The 6,352-nt window shown below is 40.1% G+C and overlaps 1 long non-coding RNA gene across 1 annotated transcript; it reads left to right on the top strand.

Moving 5' to 3' along the window:
- The first annotated feature begins 2,498 nt into the window (after nt 1-2,498).
- On the top strand, nt 2,499-3,903 carry LOC142176657 (uncharacterized). Its single transcript, XR_012705366.1, has 2 exons — nt 2,499-2,876; nt 3,585-3,903. It is a non-coding gene; the product is annotated as an uncharacterized LOC142176657 (long non-coding RNA).
- Nucleotides 3,904-6,352: the final 2,449 nt, after the last annotated feature.

Genomic DNA, 6,352 nt, shown 5'->3' with positions numbered 1-6,352 from the left:
GCTGAGAAGGAACAAAAGGAATTATTTGATAAATGATCCCGAGTTGGTGACGTTATGAACGCACTTAAGAGTTTGTGATTCTTATACATGCAGCATATATGTTGACAATAATACAGTCGTAAAAGATTCCGGTATATGTTAAAAGAAAGAATGGAGCCCAGGTCATAGACGGAATGAATTGTTAGAAGATTATGTCATGGATATTCCATAGCATTCACGGAAGGCTAAAGTAATAACTAATACAATGAGCTGAAGATTGGAAGATAGCTTAAGCCTACATAAAGGTTGATCAGAAGGAAGAGGAAACTAAAGAGTTACATCAACTAAGTAAATCAGAAATTTGATTATTGAACCCAGAAAATTATGGACATCGTGATTGAGAACATTGCAAAATCACTCTTAATATCAGAGATACAAGAAAAACAATACAATAGCCATATTCTTTAACGGCTCTATGATAAAGCTAGTAAAAGAAGTACCAGCCTTATAAGAAGTCTGTATGAGGCTCTCACCCGATTGTGTATACACCAGACGTACAAGTATTATAATAGAACTTCAAGTTGTAAATATGAATTATGCCTATATGGAAATAAGGTCATGAAAGAAATAGAAAATGTTATGCGAGATTTTAAGGTAAGTAAGGTAAAAGTGAACAATATATGAGATACTTAAATGCAGAAGGATGTGAATAGTCCGTATTGCAGATAGAAGGCTAGAAGCGCGGGGGATTCAATATCCAGGAATGATAGCAGCATCGTCAGTGGCATATCTTTCAGCCTATGATTTCTAGGTATCAAGAGGCCAAGACAAGAAAGTAAAGAAGAGTTAGAGACGATATGATGTCTTGCTTACTGTTCCAGAATAACATAAGGAGATCTATAGTGCAAACAAGTTGAAGGAAGGTTGCGAGTAGTATACACAGAAATGTGTAAGTCTCGAGCTAAAATATGGTAAAGCGATAGAGCTTGCCATACTATGAAATGCGGATATGGAATGCCCACGTAAGACGAATTACATTGGGATGCTATGAAATGCGGATGTGGAAGCATGGTATCGCCCCAAGTGGATCAGTCTAGTTATTTTAGATGTTCCCAGATGAGACATGAGCCCGAGCGGCAATGTTACATAAGAGATCAAGTTATCAATGGTAAATGATAGATCAATATTAAGGTAAATCAATAGTGGGTGGACAAAAGTCACAAAGTATGAGGTGAGATTAGGCCGCCATTCTTAAGATGAACAAGTAATAAGAAAGCATTAAAGGACTTAGATTTATACATATGGGATATGTAACAAAAGTATCCTGTAAGTTCGGTAGTTGACCTCAATAACGATAAAGTCATACGAATGGATAACTAGATCTATGAAATAAGATATGGCCATATTTGCAAATTCTACAAAGTAACGAGCGAAGAACTTCAGTACACCTATAGATGTCAGAGAGGACTCCTATTAAACATTATATATATTTACAAAGTCCTAGAGATTGGCTAAAAGCTGGAGGAAAAAGGAGAGAAGAGTGGCATAGGCACACTTACAAGGTCAGTATCGTAGAGGCTACATGATAAAAGGTAGAAATAGTTACGAGATTGAAAGGAATTCGATCACATGTCATGTGGTGGCAAAGAGGCCTAAAGGGGGAAATGCCCTGGCCTTTGGATTTATTCACAGAACAAATGTCTAAATGTCAAAGAGAGTATTGAGGTATTCATGAGAGCTATAAATTATGAAAATGATAATAGTATCAGTCAACATTCGAGGACGAATGTTCCAAAAGGGGGGAATGATGTTACGCCCCACAATATTACATCGATATTACGTCTCGCAGTATTATATTACGATGATGGTTTTCCTTGTATTATTATATTATGATGATGTTACGCTTCGCAATATAAAATTATGACGTTGTTGCACCCTGTAGTATTGTACGTTGAATTTGTCATAAGGTAATTGACATCAGTCCAAGGAAAAGATTATTTGGAGCTTATAAGGATTATGCTATTTCAAACAAGTGATGAGTAAATTCGTAAAGGTCAAAGGGTAAGCAAATTGAAGGAAATGAATTCCGTTGAAATTTAGCATTTTGGGATAAAATACGGCCCGAGCTAAAATACCCGATATTTATGGATTAGTACCATACAAGGTACCATATGACCATGATAGTAGGATGTATAAAAAAAATATATATATATATATATATATATATATATATATATTTTAAAAAAAATAGTGTTTTAAGTAATTTGAGATAATTCTTAATTATGCGGGTAATTGGTCAATTAACGGATAACGGGATATTATCTAATTAATTAATTAATTATGGGATAAGATTAATTTACCATCCCTAACCCAACGTGGCAGCATGGAACCGCCCCAAACAATGACTCTTAGTTAGTGTGGATATGTGGCATGACCAAAATAGACATGGAGAAAGGGATATCTATCGGCAATATAAAACTAGACCACAACGGTCATTCCCCACTAACCATTTCGATAAAATTGCCTTAAAGGAGTTGCAGCCAAGAGATTGACCTTTTAGCACTTTTATGCTAATTTGGAGCAATTTAAGATTAGAAATCTAAGAGGTTGTCAGATTCTTCTACCCGATTTTCTTAAATCACAAGTATAAGAAGAAAGTTTGCTATATTTCTTTACTGCTCTTTGGCTAAGATGGCTCAGGAAGAAAAGAAAATAGATACAGAAGTATTATGTATTGATTCTATTGGTACCATCCGAGAGGTGAAACATAGCACTTTAGTACCTCTAGAAAAGCCAACCTGGTATGAGTGCCATTTTGCGTTGCACTATACACAGGCGTGCAATCCGTGTTGTCGGAATCAACAGTGTTAGAGGAATTGTTAAGAGAATCGACTCAGGTATGTTAAGGCTAAGATCTTACTTCATTTTGGCATGATCTTGTCATTACACAAGTTTAATAATGAAGCATAAAGAAAAATTCACATCGCGAAATTTACCTATATTTTGCTAGTCTCGCAAGTTACGTATATTTTTCTTGTTTTGTAAATTACCATATTCTCCTTATGGGGAATTCATATTCAGTTGAGTATTTCCTTCTTCCAATCAAGAGAGCAGAGAGTTTATATATATATATATATATATATATATATATATATATATATATATATATATATATATATATAGTATTAGAAGTATTTTCATTACCATCGAGTGATAATCGATGGGCAGGCCCCTATGGGGCAACCTCTGATCAGATGGTAAGTTATATGCCGATCTTATTGTGGCCAAGCTCCTATGAGCGAGCCCAGTTGGTCGAGATACAGAGCCTAGTATGGCCGAGTGCTTATGAGCGAGCCTACTACGGAAGAGCAGATATATATGTATACCGAGCCTTATAGGGCCAGACAACTATTTTACGTACTATACTGAGAAAATTGAGTCAGTACCAGCAGGTAAGCATATCTTCAGATTATCTTTGACTTCCAGCTACTTGCAGTTATTATATTATCAGTTTGGTTTCAATAACAGTATATTGCCTTACATACTCAGTATATTATTTCGTACTAACGTCCTTTTTCTGGGGGCTCTGCATTTCATGCGTGCAGGTCAGACAGACAGACTGACGAGTAGGCCTCTTCAATAAGTGTTGCCCGAGTTCAGCTTGATCAGTAAGCTCCACGCCTTTCAGAGTTTCCGGGTCTAGAGCTTTATGTATATCTTGTATATAAACATATATATGTCATGAGTAGGTCGGAGAGCTGTTCCGATCACAGTATATCCATTAGTAGAGGCTTGTGGACATATCTTGTCAGTTAGTGCAGTACGTTGGGCTTTCAAGCCTTATATGTATATATGGTTGGTTTGTCAGCTGTAATAAATATGACGACCTTGTCGGCCAAGTTTTATATTGATATTTAGTCTGCATTCGCTGTCGTCTTGCAATGTGGCCCATGGCCAAAAGTATGATATCATATGTTCAGAGTCCCTTAGTTACAAGTTGGTATGCAAGGATAGGTGAGGGACTTGGTGCCGGTCTTGCCCCCCAAGTTTGGGGCGTGACACAACGAGCCACAACATATCATCCACATGATCTTAGAAGGTGTCGACGCCTCGTAGGAACCCATGATGGGAAAGACAAAAATATCCATCACCAGAGAAAAGCGAACCCGGGGTTATATACCCGAGGACGCCCTCACATTCAGCAAAGAGGACACCGAGACCTTGTCTCAACCTCACAACGATGCACTGGTAATCTCGTTCCTTGTAAATTCTTTCCAAATAAAACGTGTAATCGTGGATCCAGGTAGCTCGACAAACATTATCAGGTCAAGGATGACAGAGCAGCTCAGACTGCTTGACCAAATCGTTCCCTCTACTCGAGTCCTCAACGGATTCAACATGGCAAGTGAAACAACAAAAGGAGAAATCACCCTCCCAGTCACCGTGGCCGGCACGACCCAAAACGCCAAATTCCATGTCATCGAATAAGACATGAGATATAATGCCTTATTAGGACGGCCGTGGATACACTGTATGAGGGTAGTACCATCCACTCTACACCAAATGATGGAATTCCCAACAAAAGATAGGATTAAAACTATCTACGGGGAACAACATGCGGCAAGAGAAATGTTCGCGGTACACGAGTGACACCGGAACTCACCCCTCCACTCGCAAAAGAGCCCAAAAGGTAATCAAGCCACACCTTCGATTAAGCCCAAGTAAGCAAAGTGGAGGACCGTACCACATCCTCTTATCGAATGATTAGGACATATTGGTCCTCGAAACATCGTCAGTGCATCTTGCACTAAGGTATAACCATCTCCCTTTTTATTTCATATTTCAGACTAACCCTTATGCAACGCCCGATCGAAGCAGTCAGAGCATTAATCTATCAGTCAAAGCGTTAACCTACGCTCGAAGACGTTAGGGTTTTAAAGTGTTCGTTGCACTCTTTTCCTTCGACCGAGTTTTTGTCCCAATAAGGGTTTTACCGGCAAGGTTTTTAACGAGGCAACATCTGCATGCTACTAAGGGAGACTCAACAAGTGTCTGAGGCGTCTTTTGCAATCAGCTTCGAACACTAAGGGGCACCCCCCGACGGTCATCCGCTCGAAAATGCCAAAAGACGCCGAATTGGGTCCCTATAGGAAAATGATGTACCGGGCCAAATGATCGAATGAACCATGTCCGTATAGCTGGGCTCCCGATGACGAAAACGTGTACAATTGCACCAAACAATTGAAGAATATTTTTTATGAAAGTATCTCATGCTCCAAAAGAGGCTATGCACCTTCGCAAAAATAAGTCCTCCGCTGAAAATGTCGCGAATACTCAGGGACTGGCGTCAACAATTCAACACCTAAACGACCTCTGGGTCGAGACTACAGAATCATAAGCCCTCAGATAAGGCAACACGGAAATCACGAAATAACACGACTCAGGGATGCCCAACCGTTGCTATAAAGCATAAGAGCCATTGTCGCCAACCCATATAGGACTTCATTTACTCCGAATCTACTTCGGAAAGAACCGGTTAGACAGGCTGTCCTCATCACAGGCAAAAGAGCTTCAACCATGTCATCTCTAAATCACAAGGCTTCGAGCTACTCAGCCTCCAAGCCAAACCTCCAAAGGTGCTCGCACCGTAAGTTGCTCGAAATTGAGGTTCTTCCCGAACCGATGACGAGGCAGGAAAAATTCACTTCAAAAGCCCTTAACGAGAGGAAAACAAAGCTTACATAAAAGGTCGCATACAACAAGCGCGTAAGAGCCATAGTCCCCAGCCTAATAAGCCTCAGGGACTCACACACAAAAGGTCGCATCGACCAAGCGCGTAAGAGCCACTGTCGCCAGCCTAAAATCTAAAAACTTGAGGGTCAAAACGAGCTAGAGTCGTAACCCATTTTGGAGACTGGACCCAAAATAGTTAACTATATATGCCTAAGGGAAAAGCGTAAGAGCCATTATCACCAGCTTACATTGAAAGACCGCACCAGCCCAAAGTGTAAGAGCCATTGTTGTCGCCTAATGAGCCTCAAGGCCTTAAACACTAAAAGGTCGCATCGACCAAAAGCGTAAGAGCCACTGTCGGCAGCTTAAAATTCTTCCATTCAAAAGTCAAATAAGCCTGAGTCGATGCTCGACTCGGGGACTGAGCCCAGAACTGGTGGCCTAATATATGCCCAAGAGCGAAAGTACGTGAGAGCTTGCGGGCCGGTTTAAGTGAGCCCCAGGGCCACATCACGACTCTTAGGATTCCTACCAATGCAAAACCAGCTCCCCTGGTCAAAATCAAGATGGAAAAAGATACTAAAGGAGTAAAGCCGCTAGGTTTTCTTTCATACACATGCAAGAAAAACAACCTCCAGCT

Source organism: Nicotiana tabacum, chromosome 22, assembly GCF_000715075.1.
Source record: "Nicotiana tabacum cultivar K326 chromosome 22, ASM71507v2, whole genome shotgun sequence".
In the NCBI taxonomy this organism is placed as follows: domain Eukaryota; kingdom Viridiplantae; phylum Streptophyta; class Magnoliopsida; order Solanales; family Solanaceae; genus Nicotiana; species Nicotiana tabacum.
This window is presented reverse-complemented; position numbering and strand designations above follow the sequence as displayed.